The sequence below is a fragment of the Prionailurus bengalensis genome, chromosome D1, assembly GCF_016509475.1.
Source record: "Prionailurus bengalensis isolate Pbe53 chromosome D1, Fcat_Pben_1.1_paternal_pri, whole genome shotgun sequence".
NCBI lineage: Eukaryota > Metazoa > Chordata > Mammalia > Carnivora > Felidae > Prionailurus > Prionailurus bengalensis.
Window position 1 is genome coordinate 58,845,096 of NC_057346.1, and position 15,768 is coordinate 58,860,863.

Consider the following 15,768-nt stretch of genomic DNA (forward strand, 5'->3'; position numbering starts at 1 on the left):
TTACCTGTATGACCTAGATGAGTCACCTAACCTCCTGTGCTTCAGGTTTCTCATCTGTAAAATGGAAATGATAATAGTGTGCTCCTCAGAGCTATTGTGAGGGTTAGAGTTCAGTACAGTGCCTTGCCATGTGGTAAGGGCTCAATAGAAGTTTGCAAACATCATTATTGTATTATCATATTTTCTGATCACAATGCAGTGAATGGGAATCAGTAATGAAGAGGTAAACACCACCCCCCAAATAAAAGACAAAACCTTTATATATGCTATATATAAAGCTTTACATATTTTATTACTCAGTAATAAAAAAGTGAATTATGGATATACACAACAATGTGGACAAGGAAAACATTCTGAGTAAAACCACATAAAGAGATAAACTGTATGATTTTATTTACATTAAGTATTAGAATAGGCAAAATTGGGGAACTTGGGTGGCTCAGTTGGTTAAACGTCTGACTTCAGCTCAGGTCATGATCTTACCGTTTGTGAGTTTGAGACCCACGTCGGGCTCTGTGCTGACAGCTCGGAGCCTGGGGCCTGCTTTGGATTCTGCGTGTCTCTCTCCCCACTCCCTGCCTCTCTCTCTCTCTCTCTCTCTCTCTCTCTCTCTGCCCCTCCCCAGCTCATGCTGTCTCTCACTCTCAAAATAAATATGAAAAAAAAATAGGCAAAACTAATTTATGGTGGAAAAGAAATCAATACAGTGGTTTCCTCTGCAGGTTATGAGAGGGAATTGTCCAGGAAGGGCATGAAGGAACTTTCTGGGATGATGCTGTCATTCTCTATCTTGATAGGCATTTGGATTACACAGGTGTATATGTTTGTCACAAGTCACATAATACATATATAAAATTTATGCATTTTATTATATGCATATTATATAAAAAGACCGAACAAATTGTTATATAATTGCAAAAAATGGGTAACAATTTAAAGTGCTTTTTAGGGAGATGGCTGAATAAATGAATGGTGGTATAAATGTATGATGAAATATAATGCAACAATTGAAAGAAATATATCTCTTGGGTGGATCTCATAGTCTTAACATTTACCGGAAAGACCCAAGTCGCAGAATGACAAAATACTATGTACTGTTGGTAGAAATCTGTATATTTAAAGTATAAAAACTTGGGTAGGAAGCACATGGTATTGGTCGTCTCTTAGAAGAGAAGGTGGATCAGTTCTAGAACTGGTAGACTTTAGTATATTGTGCAATTACATTTCCCCGAAATACATTTGAAGCAAATAAAATGTAAGTTTAACATTTGTGGTAACTACATGGATGTGGGTTTATATTTTTAGTTGTACTTCCATGTTGAAAAATGTTCACAGAAAGTTAAAATCACTCCGTGGTCCTGTCATCCAGAGATGATCACTGTTGCTTTCTTACTTATCTTAAAAAGTGGTGTCTGGAGACACCACTCTCAGTTTGCGTCTTTGCTCTATCAGTTTTATGTGACATGTGTAAAGCAAATGTTGATCAAAGTAAACTTTTTAGATTTAAATTAGGTGTGTATTCAAATATATAAAGTTTTAATTTTAGGGAAATATTACAAAGCACTTTTTTTTTTTTCAACGTTTATTTATTTTTGGGACAGAGAGAGGCAGAGCATGAACGGGGGAGGGTCAGAGAGAGAGGGAGACACAGAATCGGAAACAGGCTCCAGGCTCTGAGCCATCAGCCCAGAGCCCGACGCGGGGCTCGAACTCACGGACTGCGAGATCGTGACCTGGCTGAAGTCGGACGCTTAACCGACTGCGCCACCCAGGCGCCCCTACAAAGCACTTTTAAGAATACAGCTTTTCCAGGGGCGCCTGGGTGGCTCAGTCGGGTAAGTGTCCAACTTCAGCCCAGGTTGTGATTTCACGATTCATGAATTCAAGCCTTGCATCGGGCTCTCTGCTGTCAGTACAGAGCCTGCTTTGGATCCTCTATCTGCACTGCCCGCCCCCCCCCCCCCCCCGCCCCTTCCCCACTCACTCTCTCAAAAATAATAAATAAAAAAATTAAAAAAAAAAAAGAACACAGATTTTCCAGTGGTGCCTGGGTGGTTCAGTCAGTTAAGTGTCCAACTCTTGATCTTAGCCCAGTTCTCGATCTCCGGGTCATGAGTTCAGGCCCAGCATTGGAATCCACACTAGGCGTGAAGCCTACTTAAAAAAAAAAAAAAAAAAATACAGATTTTCCAGTAAATAGTAATAGATCTATGAACTAGGCTATAAGAAGTTCAGAGTTCTGGATATCCAGTGGTAGTTTTTAAATTTTCCACAGTACTTATTAAATTGATAAGAACAGATTCTACACTTGATTTCAGCCAAAAGCCTGAGAAGTGATCCACAATATTTATTTATAAATAAATATGTTTATTAATCCTGTAAGATTATTGTTGCTGTAAGAAATTCTTAGGCAGTGTTATGATTGGAATTGTAGTATTCTAGCCATAAATTTTTTAATTCTGCAGAAATTCAGTAATTTCCTATAGCTGTTTTCTTGTTACTGTACTCAAGGATTTTTTGATGAGGGGAATGCAGATTTAAGACCCTAACTGGAAGAAATTCTTGCTTCATTTTGTTTTTGATGTTCTTCTCTTCCACACACTCCCAGCTCCAGTAAGGGAAATTTGAAAATTGTATAAAATTCTTTCTTGCCTCAGTCACTTTTTCTGTGAATCAAAGGTGTTCTCTCCGTGATGTCTAAAGTTTCTCATTTCTCTGATTTTATGATTTTTAAGTAGTTCTGGAAATGTTTGGATGCAAATATTAGCTTGTAGAGAATCCTGTGAAGATCGAAGCCTTACTTTTACCAGCTAACTTTACAGGTACTTATTTTACCAAATACTTTGTCAGATTTTAGAGTTCTGTAATACAGTGCATTTTCTTCATTTGGACTTAACAGATTTAAAAATTATTGTTAATTCTGGAATAGTCTATTCAGTCAACAAAAATTTTTAATTAAAAAAAAATCTTATGTTTAATTTTGAGAGTGAGAGAGACAGAAGGAGGGACAGAGAGAGAGTGAGACAGAAAATCTGAGACAGGCTCTGCACTGATAGTAGAGACCCCGATGCGGGGCTCGTACCCACAAACCACAAGATCAGGACCTGACCTGATGTCAGACACCAACCTACTGAGCCACCCAGGTGCCCCTCAACAAATATTTTTTAAAGTGATTGTATATATGATTGTGTAAAACTTATAAATAATTAAAATAATTTGGATTTATTAACACAATTCTGTAAGACACCTATTATGAATTTTTGTACCACATATTTGTAGCCTAATAATAAGCATTAGCTGAGTTCTTTACATTTCCCAAAGTGCTTCTATATCCATTTATTTCACTTAATCTTCAAAACAACCTAGTAAGATATATGTGATTTGCAGATGTAAAAATTGTTGCTCAAAGAGATGAAGATACTTATCCAAAGCCAGGATTTCAGGATCTCTGACTCCTAACCTATTCTCTTTCCACTTCCCTACTGTATTTTTGTTTCTGAGATCTTCTCTAGGGAAGTGAGATTAGTGAGGCATATGGTGATGTCTTATATGAGGGTGTACTGTAGACAGTGGAAGGGAAGGCAATAAAATATGGAAATAATGTAAAATTGATTATTTGTTTCATTTTCCTTATTCTCTTTATCCTTGGCTTCATTTTTATCACCAGGTTTCATATTATTTATCATGGAAAATGTCTTAAATAAAATTGGTTCTAGATTCTTTCCCCAGTTTCTCCCCCGACCTAACCAGAACTACTTACTAGCAATTGTGTGTGTTTTTAAATTGCTCTCGTCTGTAACTTGCCTCATTTATGGGGTGGAAATAGCCTTTTCTGGCTTCACAGGGTTGTTGTGAAGGGCAGAGGGGATAAGATGGGAAAGGACTCTGAAGATCTTGAAATGCTTTACTTAACAGGGATTATTGTTGCTGCATGTCAGTCTCTGTGGCTCAGTCCATTGCTGGCCTGCTTTTAAATGAATGTATTCTGTGAAATGTAATTAAACTATATTAGAATTTCACCATTTAGTACTGCAACTCTCTTGCCTTACATTAGTAAGTTTGTACAGTCTTTTCTGATTAGGAGACGTAGAGTGAAATGGTGTCATGTTGTGTGTTATTTAATTGTACTAGGTATAAAGTGTGCAGAGGGTTTTTCACTAATGCCAAATGGCAGGCCAACTGACCTGCACTGGAATTACAGTGCAGCTACTAGTGCTTATATTACAGCCTGCATTTATTTTCATTTTTTATGTAATCTCTACACCCAACATGGGGCTCGAACTCACAACCCCAAGATCAAGAATCTCACATTCCATGGACTAAGCCAGTCAGATGCCCCATAGTCTAGCCTACATTTAAGATGAGCTCTGTGCATAGTGGGAAAGTGTGACTGTTGGGTCCTCTGAAGCTGTGTAACAGAAAACATTTCTTGATACTTTTTGCCTTAGCACTTGCACTGGTAGTATTTACTGGAACATTTGGCACCTTGTTTCAGATATTACAAAACTAAAGGATACTTTAATGAGGGGAACTTTTAAAGGCTTTTACAGACCTCTGGAGGAGGATTTGCTTGATTTGTGGGATTCTTAGAGGAATATCATGTCAAATTAATATGGCTTGTTATAATTAGATTTTATGAATCTCTAAAATAAATTTGTGTACACTCTAAAGTAATGTAAAGAAAGCTGATGTTAACAAGCCCTTTTTTCTTTTCTGGCATATCTTAACTTTTTTCTTGAAAAGTGTATGTATCTGTAGTTTATGTGTAAGTTCTATATAGATTCATTTCAGTTTAATTGAGCATCTGTGTACCAGGCATCAAACTTAATGCTTGGAGGTACAAAGATATGTAAGAGAGATAGACACAAATGCAGGTATTTTTTTTCTGCGTATGTATTCCCTATTTTATTTATTTTTTAATTTTAATTCCAATAAAGTTAACATACAGTGTTGTATTAGTTTTAGGTATACAGAATTGTCTGATAGTATATAGTACAGTATCATATATTAATATATAAAACATATGCTATTAGTATAGTGTAATATAGATTCAACATTTCCATACATTACCCAGTGTACAAGTACACTCCTTTCTTAATCACCTTCACCTGTTTCACCTATTCCCCCACCCACCTTCCCTCTGGTAACCATCAGTTTGTTCTCTCTAGTTAAGCGTCTGTTTCTTGGTTTGTCTCTCTCTCTTTTTTTCCTTTGCTCATTTGTTTTCTTTCTTAAATTCCACATGTGAGTGAAAATCATATGGTGTTTGTCTATCTCTGAGTGTTGTATTTCACTTAGCATTATACAGAGATATTTTCACTGTAATGTAGTTAGCAGTACGACAGATACATGCTTTGGGAATATAGCAGACAGATACTTGGTCCAGCATAGAGGTTCAGGCAATGATCCTAAACTAACTCGAAATCAAATCTTGTAACAATGGAAGCACTTTGACTTTTCAGAAATGATAAACCAAAAATTTTTTATGTCAGTCTTTTGCAGATTCTGAAGTGGTGTTACTTAATTTTTATTTATTTTCCACTTTTATGTTTTATTTACTTTCAACTTTATTGAGGTATGATTTGCCTGCAATAAAAATCATTTTCAAGCGTACATAGTTTGATTTTTTTAGTAATTGTATGTAATTAAATTATCACCACCACGCTCAAGATACGGAACATTTCCATCAGCTTAAAATATTTTCTTGTGCCCTTTGATGCCCCAGCTGCAGACAGCTAGTGATCTTCTTTCTGTCATTATATCTGTGTCTTTCCTAGAATTCCTTATACATGGAATCATACTGTAGGTACTTTTGTGTTTAACATATTTTATTCAGTGTAATTTGTGTTCAGTGCAGTGTTTTTTGAGATTCATATTGTTGCATATCTTAATATTTTATTCATTTTTTATTGCTAAGTAGTTTTCCATAGTAAGGGTATATTGCAGTTTGTTTATCCATTCACCAGTGGATGGGCATTTCATTGTTTCCAGTTTTTAGCTGTTACAAACTGTTTGCATTTTTGGCTGCTGTGATATTTGTGTACAAGCCTTTGAATGGACCTGTTTTCATTTCTCTTCAGTAAATACCTAAGAGTGTGATTGCTGGGTCCTTTATTTAATACATGTGTATTCACTTGATAAGAAACAGCCAAAATGTTTTCAGAGTAGCTGTACCATTTGGTATTCCTGTCAGCAGTATATGAGCATTCCAGTTGTACCATATCCTCATAAACACTTGATATTGTTAGCGTTCTTAACTTCAGTAATTCTAGTGGGGTGTTTGGTGGTATGTCATTTTAATTTGCATTTCGTTAATGACTAGTGATGTTAAACATCTTTTCATTATTGTTGACCATTTAGATAGTTTCTTTTGTGAAATGCCAGTTCACATCTTTTGCCCATATTTAAAAATTGGATTGTTTGGGGGCGCCTGGGTGGCTCAGTCGGTTAAGCGGCCGACTTCGGCTCAGGTCATGATCTCGCGCTTTGTGAGTTCCAGCCCCGTGTCGGGCTCTGTGCTGACAGCTCAGAGCCTGGAGCCTGTTTCAGATTCTGTGTCTCCCTCTCTCTGACCTTCCCCCGTTCATGCTCTGTCTCTCTCTATCTCAAAAATAAACGTTAAAAAAAATTTTTTTTTTAAAAATAAAATAAAAATTGGATTGTTTGACTTCTTAATGTTGAACTGTAAAAGTTATTTATGCGAGCCCTTTATAAGATAATTTTTTCTCCTTCCTAGTGTGTGGCTTGCTTTGTCATTTTCTTAACTTGTGTCTTTCAAAGAATAAAAGGTTCAAATTTGGGTGAAATCTGCTTCATCAAATTTTTCTTTGCTTTTTTGTGCCCTGCTTAACATTTAGTGTCACGATCCATTTCAAGTTCATTGTTCCATCACCATTTGTTGAAAAACTTATCTTTGCTGCATTGAATTAGCTTTTGCATCTTTGTTGAAAATCACTTGGGGTGTGTGTGTGTTTTCATGGATACTATTTTGATTCATTGAGCTATTTGTTTATCTTCATGCCACTACCACACTGTTTTGATAACTATAGTCTTATTGTAAGTCTTGAAATTAAGTAATGTAAATCTTCCCATCTTGTTCTTTTTCAGAGGTGTTTTAGCTATTTTAGATTTTTTGTTTTCAATAGAAAGCTTATTAACTATTAACTTGTCAATTTCTTCAAAAGGCCTGCTAGGATTTTAATTGTGACTGTATTGACTCTTTTTCAGTTCCAGTAGAACTGTCATTTTAATAACATAAAAGTCTTTCAGTCCATGAACGTAGGATATCTTTCCATTTATTTATTATTTAATATATTTAATGTTCCTTCACAGTGTTTTGCATTTTTCAGTGTCTTGGTATTCCATGTCATTTGTTAAATTTATCCATAAACATTTTATTTTATTTTTTGATGCTGTTGTAAATAGACCATTGAAAAAATTCATTTTCTTACTGTTCATTGCTGATATGGAAGTGAATATTGAATATTAGGTTATATCCTGTGACCTAGCTAAATTTACTAATTTAGTAGCTTTTCTGTGGATTTCTTAATATTTTCCCTGTAAAAAAAATTTCTTTTTCTCTGTACACAATCATGTCATCTAAAAAAAAGATAGTTTGACTTTTTCCTTTCCAATTCTTATGCCTCATTCCTTTTCTTGCCCTTTCATATTGTACCAGTTAGTGAATGGAAGTGATGAGAGTGGACATCCTTACTTTCTATCTCTTTGCTTTCTTCCTAATCTTAGGTCAAAATCATTGAGACTGCACATGTTTTATCTGTAGAGTTTTAATAGATGCCCTTAATCAGGTCTAGGAAGGTTTTTTTTGTTTTTTTTTTTTTTAAGTTTATTTATGTATTTTGAGAGTGAGCGAGCCATGCTTGTGCATGAGCAGGGAAGGAGCAGAGAGAGAGGGAGAGAGAAAATCCCAAGCAGGCTCTGCGCTGTCAGTGCAGAGTCCTTTGCAGGGCTTGATCTCATGAGCAATGAGATCATGATCTGAGCCGAGATAAAAATTCAGACCCTTAACTGACTCAGCCACCCAGGAACCCCGGAAGTTTCTTTTTATTTCTAGTTTCTTGACAGTTTTTGGTTAAGGCATTTCATTTGAATTTCATTTTTTTCCAGCTATATTGAGATGTAATTGACATATAACATTGTATAAGCTTAAGGTATACAGTGGGATGATTCAATACATGTCTATATTGCAAAATGATTACCACTATAGGTTAGTTAACACATCCATCATATCACATAATTAACTTTTTTGTGTGTGTGGTAAGAACATTTAAGGTCTATTTTTTTTTTTAGCAACTTTCAATGTATAATCTACAATTGTTAACTATAGCCACTCTGATGTACATTTAGAACTATATGATATACCCCAGAACTTATTCATCTTGTATTGATTTGTACCCTTTGACCACCATCTCCCCATTTCCCCCATCCTCTAGCCACGACTATTCTGTTTCTGTCTGTGATTTTTTAGCTTTTTTGGATTCCACATATAAGTGAGATCATACAGCATGTTTCTCTGTCTGACTTATTTCACTTAGTATAATGCCCTCAATTTCCATTGATCTTGCAAATGGCTAGATTTCCTTTTTTGTGTGTGTCATTGTGTATATGTATATATTTGTGTATGTATGTATACACACATGTGCGTGCACACACAGACCATGCTTTTTTAATTCATTTTTCTGTCAGTGGACACTTAGGTTGTTCCTATGTCTTGGCTATTGTGAATAATGCTATATTGAATACAGGGATATAGATATCTTTTCAAGATACTGATTTCATTTCCTTTAGATACAAACCCAGAAGTGGGATTACTGAATCATGGGGTAGTTTTATTTTTAATTTTTTGAGAAACCTCCATACCGTATCCCATAGTGGTTGCGCCAGTTTACATTCCCACCAACAGTGCCTAAGGATTATGTGTTCTCCACGTTGGCCAACACTTGTTTCTTTTCTTTTTGGTAATTGCCATACGAACAGGTGTGAAATAATATCTCATTTTGGTTTTAATTTATGTTTCCTTGATGATTGGTGATGTTGAGTACCTTTTCATGTACCTGTTGACCATTTGTATGTCTTCTTTAGAAAACTGTCTTTTCAGGTCCTCTTCCCCCTTTTAATTGGGTTATTATTATTTTTTTTTCCTACTGAGTTCTATGAGTTTCTTATGTATTTTGGATAGTGACACCTTATCAAATATTTGGCTTGTAAATATTTTCTCTCAGTCTGTAGGTTGCCTTTTTATTTTGTTGATTGTTTCTTTTGCTGTGCAGAAGGTTTTTAGTTTGATGTAGTAAAACTTGTTTATTTTTGCTTTTGCTGCTGGTGATTTTGTATCATTTTCCAATGTCAAGGAACTGTTTTACCTTATGTTTTCTTCTAGGAGTTTTATGGTTTCAGGTCTTACAGTTAACTATTTCGAGTTAATTTTTGTAAATGGTATAAAATAGGGGTCCAGTGTCATCCTTTTATATGTGGATAGTGTTCTCACTACCATTTATTGAAGACACTGTCCTTTCCCCATTGAGTATTCTTGGCTCCCTTGTCAAATATTAGTTGACTGTATATACATGGGTTTGTTTCTGGGCTCTCTATTCTGTTGTAGGTCTATGTGTCATTTTATTTTATTTCATTTATTTTATTTTATTTTATTATTTTTTAATGTTTGTTTTTGAGAGACAGAGAGAGACAGAGTGTGAGCAGGGGAGGGGCAGTGAAAGAAGGAGACACAGAATCTGAAGCAGGCTCCAGTCTCTGAGCTGTCAGCACAGAGCCTGATGTGGGACTCGAAGTCATGAACCGTGGGATCATGACCTGAGCCGAAGTCAGATGCTTACTGACTGAGCCACCTAGGTGCCCCCATGTGGGTTTTTTTTTTTTGATGCCAGTACCATGTAAATATTCATTTATATGCTGAACATTAGCAATATAAAGTGTCACGTACCATGGAAAAGTGCCATTGGTGGGTCAATGTGCCATAATACAGATGTATTCTTATTGACAGGATCTTATTCACAGGAAATATCAATAAGTTATTTTGTTAAGTAAAATTGGGGCACCTAAGTAGCTCAGTCTGTTAAGCATCCAACTCTTAACTTAGGCTCAGGTCATGATCTCACCGTTCGTGGGTTTGAGCTCCACATTGGGCTCTGCACTGACGGATTCTGTGTCTGTCTCTCTCTGCCCCTCCCCTGCTTTCTCTCTCTCAAAATAAATAAAATAAACTTTAAAAAACAAATATTAAGTAAAATTAACATAACAGAAAGTTATGCTTATTTTAACATTTTAAAGTATACAATTAGGTGGTTTCCAGTATATTCACAGTGTTGTACAAGTATCATCACTTATTCCAGAACATTTTTATTACCCTGAAAGAAACCCCATACAAATAAGCAATCACTTGCCATTTCACCCCCTTCCCTAAGCTCATGACAATGATTAATCTGCTTTTTATTTCTATGGATTTGCTTTCTCTCAACATTTCATAAAAATGGAATCATTTAGTATGTGGCTGTAATTTTTAATTTATATGTCAACTTGGCTGGGCCACAGTGTCCAGACATGTGTCAAATATTATATGAATGTTTTTCTGAAGATGTTTTTGTATGAGACTAATATTTAAATCAGTAGACTTTGAATAAAGCAGATTGCTCACCCTAATATGGTGGGCCTCATCTAATCAGCTGAATGCCTGAATAGAACAAAAGACTGGCTTCCTTCCCAGGTAAGGGAATTCTGCAGCAGGTGGCCTTTGGACCTAAAAGCAGCTCCTTTGTGGGTCTCCAGCCTGATGACCTTTGACTTAAATGGCAACATTGGCTTTTCTCTGGGTCTCCAGCCTATTATCCTACCCTGCAGATTTTAGATTTGCCAACCTCCATAATCATGTGAGCCAGTACCTTAAAATAAATATCTTTTTATACATATACACATCATCTTGGTTCTATTTCTCTGGAGAACCTATAAATACAGTGGCCTTTTGTGGCTGGCTTCTTTCACTTACCAAGTATTTTTTGAGGTTCATCCATGTTGTAATATGTATCAGTATTTATTACTCTCTATAGCTAAATAAAATTTCATTTTATGGATATACCACATTTTGCATATTCATTGATCTGTTGATGGGCATTTGGGTTATTTCCACTTTTTGGCTATTATGGATAACACTGCCATGAACTTTGGTCTATAAGCTTTTGTTTTAATTTTTCACTTCTTGTGAGTATGTATGCTGAGGAGTGGAATTGTTACATCACATAGTAATTCTGTGTTTACTTTTTTTGAGGATGTGTCAAGTTGTTTTCTAGAAGCTGTACTGGTTTACATTCTCATCAGCAATGTATGAAGGTTCTTACTTCTCCACATCCTGGCCAGTATTTGTTCTTTTGCTTTTGTGTGTAACCATTCCAGTGGGTCCGAAGTGATAACTTGCGGTGGTTTTGATTTGCATTTTCCTAGTGACTAATGGATGTTGAACATCTTTTCATGTGCTTTCATGTGCTTATTGACCGTTTGTATATTTTCTGTAGAAAAATGTATATTTAATACTTTTGCCTTTTTAATTTAACTTAAATTTTTAAAAAAGTTTTATTTATCTTGAGAGAGAGAGCATGAGGAGGGGAAGGGGCAGAGTGAGAGGGAGAGAGAGAATCCCAAGCAGTCTCTGTGCTGTCAGCTTGGAGCCTGACGTGGGGCTTGATCCCATCCCATAAACCGCAAGACCATGACCTGAGCTGAAATCAAGAGTAAGACACCAACTGACTGAGCCACCCAGAATCCCCTGCTTTTGCCTTTTTAAAATTGGGCCATTGGTCTCTTTGCTATAGATTTTTAAGAGTTCTTTATGTATTCTGGATATTAAGCCCTTAGATACATGATTTGCAAATAATTTTCCTATTCTATTGTCTTTTCATTTTCTTTCCTTCCTTCCCTTTCATATTCTTTCCTTTTGTTTTTTTTAAAGTAATCTCTACATCAAATGTGGGGCTCGAACTCACAATCCCAAGATCAAGAGTCACATGCTCTACTGACTGAGCCAGCCAGGCAACCCTTCTTTTCATATCCTTGATAATGTCTTTTTTTTTTTTTTTAACTTTTTTAACATTTATTCATTTTTGAGAGAGAGACAGAGACAGAGCATGATCTGTGGAGGGGCAAAGGGAGAGAGAAGAGACACAGAATCTGAAGCAGGCTCCAGGCTCTGAGCTGTCAGTCCAGAGCCCAATGCGGGGCTCGAACCCACAAACTGAGATCATGACCTGAGCCAGAGGCAGACGCTTAACCGACTGAGCCACCCAGTTGCCCTGATAATGTCCTTTGATGCATATTTTTAATTTTGATGAAGTTGTTTTACTTTTTTTTTTCTTTTCTTGATATGCTTTTGGTGTTCCATTTAAGAATCTATTGCCTTGTGGCACCTGGGTGGCTCAGTCGGTTAAGCGGCCGACTTCGGCTCAGGTCATGATCTCGCGGTCCGTGAGTTCGAGCCCCGTGTCGGGCTCTGGGCTGACAGCTCAGAGCCTGGAGCCTGTTTCCGATTCTGTGTCTCCCTCTTTCTGACCCTACCCTGTTCATGCTCTATCTCTCCCTGTCTCAAAAATAAATAAAAAACGTTAAAAAAAAAATTAAAAAAAAAAAAAAAAGAATCTATTGCCAAATTGGAGATCTTGAAGATTTACTCCTGTACTTACTTTTAAGAATTTTATAGTTTTAGCTATTACATTTAATCTTTGGTCCACTTTGAGTTAAACTTTACATTTGGAATGAGATAGGGGTCCAATTTCATTCTTTTGTATATGGAAATTCACTTGTAGCACTATTTGTTGAAAAGACTATTCTTTCTCCTTTTAATGGTTGTGGCATCCTTGTTGGCATCCTTGTTGAACAACAACGTGGGGCTTGAACTTGTGAACCACAAGATCATGACCTGAGCTGAAGTAGGATGCTTAACTGACTGAGCTACTCAGGCGTCCCAGAACTACATATTCTTAAATAACTAGTGGGTCAAAAGAAATTACTGGGAAAATTAGAAAATACTTTGACGGGAATGAAAACAAAAACACAATATACCAAAACTTACAGTATGCAGTGAAGCTACTCTGGGAAATTAGTAGCTCTGAACACCTACATTAAAAATAAAGATCTCAGATCAACCTAACTTTACACCCAAGAAACTAGTAAATAGCAAACCAAATCCAAAACCAAAAAAAGGGAGAAAATAATAAAGATTAGATCAGAGATAGAGGATAGAAAGACAGTAGAGAGAATGAATGAAACCAAAGTCGATTCTTTGAAGAGCTCAACAATAGGCAAATCTTTAACTAGTCTAGGAAAAAAGAGAGAAGATGCAAATAGCTAAAATGAGAAATGAAAATGGGGGCATTACTCTTTATTCTACCATTAAAATAAAAAGTATTATAAGAGGACTATGAGCAGTTGTATGCCAACAAATTGGATAACCTAGATGAAAAGGACAAATTCCTAGAAACACACAAATTACCAAAACTGATTCAAGAAAAGAATAGAAATTCTCAACAGACCTTTTACAAATAATGAAATTGAATCAGTAATTAAAAACCTTCCAACAAAAAGTCTAGGAGTAGACATCTTCATAGGTGACCTTTACTAAACAGTTAAAGAAGAATTAACACCAGTCCTTCTCAAACACTCCCCCCAACCCCCCCCCCCCACCAAAAAAAAAGAAGAGAAGGGAACACTCACATTCTATGAGGTCCTCATTATTCTGATATGAAAGTCACACAAAGATATCACAAGAAAACTACAGATCAGTATCCCTTATGAACATTGATGGAAAAATTCTCAAAAAACAACAACACATTTACAGGATTATACACTTTGACAGAGTGAGATTCATCCCAGGAATGTAAAAGTTCAATGTAAGAAAATCAATGAATGAAATACACCATACAAATAGAACAAAGGACAAAACCATATAATCATGTCAATAGAGACAGGAAAAGCATTTGACAAAATTCAGCACCTTTTCATGTTAAAACTGCTCAGTAAACTAAAGGCACAGCATAGAAAATATAGTCAATGATATTGTAAGAGCACTGTGTGGTAACAGATGGTAGCTACACTTGTGATGATCATAGCATAACTTAAAGAGAAGTTGGATTACTGCTATATACCTGAAATATTGTAACACATATAAACACATGTAGCATCCTGTGTCAGTTATACTCAAAAAATTTAGACAAATATATTAAAAAACACTTAGTAAACTAGGAATAAAAGGAAACTTCCTTTTAAAAAAAATATTTATTTTGAGAGAGAAGGAGGGAGCGGCAGAGAGAAAGGGAGAAGGAGAATCTCAAGCAGGCTCCGAGCTATCAGCTTGGAGCCCAGCATGGGGCTTGATCTAGCGAACCATGACACCATGACTAGAACTGAAACCAAGAGTCAGATGCTTAACTGACTGAGCCACCAGGTGCCCCGGAAACTTCCTTAATATGATAAAGGGCTCATAGAAAAACCCACAGTAACATTCATTATACAGTTGACCCTTGAACAATATGGGTTTGAACCATGTGGGTCCAAATTTTTTTGATAAATACAGTACAGTACTATAAATTTATTTTCTCTTCCTTATGATTTTCTTAATAACATTTTCTTTTATGTAGCTTAGTTTATGGTGAGAATACAGTATATAATATAACATACAAATGTGTTAATTGTTTGTTATGGTAAGGCTTACAGTCACCAGTAGGCTATGCATAGTTAAGGTTTTGGGGAGTCAAAAGCCATACATGGATTTTTGACTGCTTGTATTGTGTAAGGGTCAGCTGTACTCAGTGGCAAAAGACACATCTTTCCCCCTAACTTCAGGAACAAGAGGGAATCCCCACTTTCTTCACCGCTCTTCTCTTGGCATTTGAACATTGTAATTTGATCTGAAAGTGGTATTTCTTTATTAGTTTTTAAAATTATTACTTAAGTTTTAAAAGTTCATTTGAAATATTGGTTACATATTTCATTTGCTTGATGGCAGCATTTTTCTCATGAGTGTCCTTTGGCTACTGTTTTTCCTTTTTTAAAATTTACATTTGGGTTATTTATTTTTTGAATGAAGGGGGTTTTCCCCGTACTACTTTTTTGTAGGTATCTCAGGGTAGCTACAGTCTTCCAAATCTACAGTAATTTTCTTTACAACCAGGTTTGTGTGTATTAATTTATTTTATTTCTCCTTTACCAGAGAAGATTGGACCGTTGGTAGTGCAGGCTGTCTCACTATCTTTTTGCCACACCAGCAACCTAATTTCTGCTAGTGTAGCTTGTTTACGTGATTCCTAATTTAGTACTGTCTCCTCTACTTCTTCAAACTGTGAGCAACAAAGCTCTTTCCCCAGTCCACGTCCCCTGTTTTCGTTGTTGCAAATGTGGTTTAAATTTTATACCTCAGGAAGTATACTTGAAGAAATGTAGACACCCCCCCCTTGAGTTTTGGAGCCTTGTGCCTTATATTCACCCTCCTTCTCCAGTTTGTCTCTCTTTTGGCTTATCTTTCACTTATATTTCATATGTTTCCTAGTTTTATTGGAGATCATGTTTGCATGTATGTTTTTTATTCTCTTATTGCTTTTGAGTAACTTCTGGGAGGAGTAAGAAGATTTTCACTTTGCTCTGTCATGAAGACCAGAGTTGCTTAAAATGTATTTTTTGTTAGTGCTGTGCATATTCATTTAGTCAAAATATTTAAACTGGATTAAATTTGATAATTCTAAGCTGTGGAAT

The 15,768-nt window shown here is 36.0% G+C and overlaps 1 protein-coding gene and 1 pseudogene across 2 annotated transcripts in view; one reads left to right on the forward strand and one right to left on the reverse strand.

Annotated features, from left to right (window-relative positions):
- The window catches only part of FCHSD2 (FCH and double SH3 domains 2), a 285,200-nt gene that overhangs the window by 23,429 nt on the left and 246,003 nt on the right, over positions 1 to 15,768 (forward strand). The window lies entirely within an intron of this gene.
- LOC122484628 lies at positions 2,225 to 2,338 on the reverse strand (annotated as a pseudogene).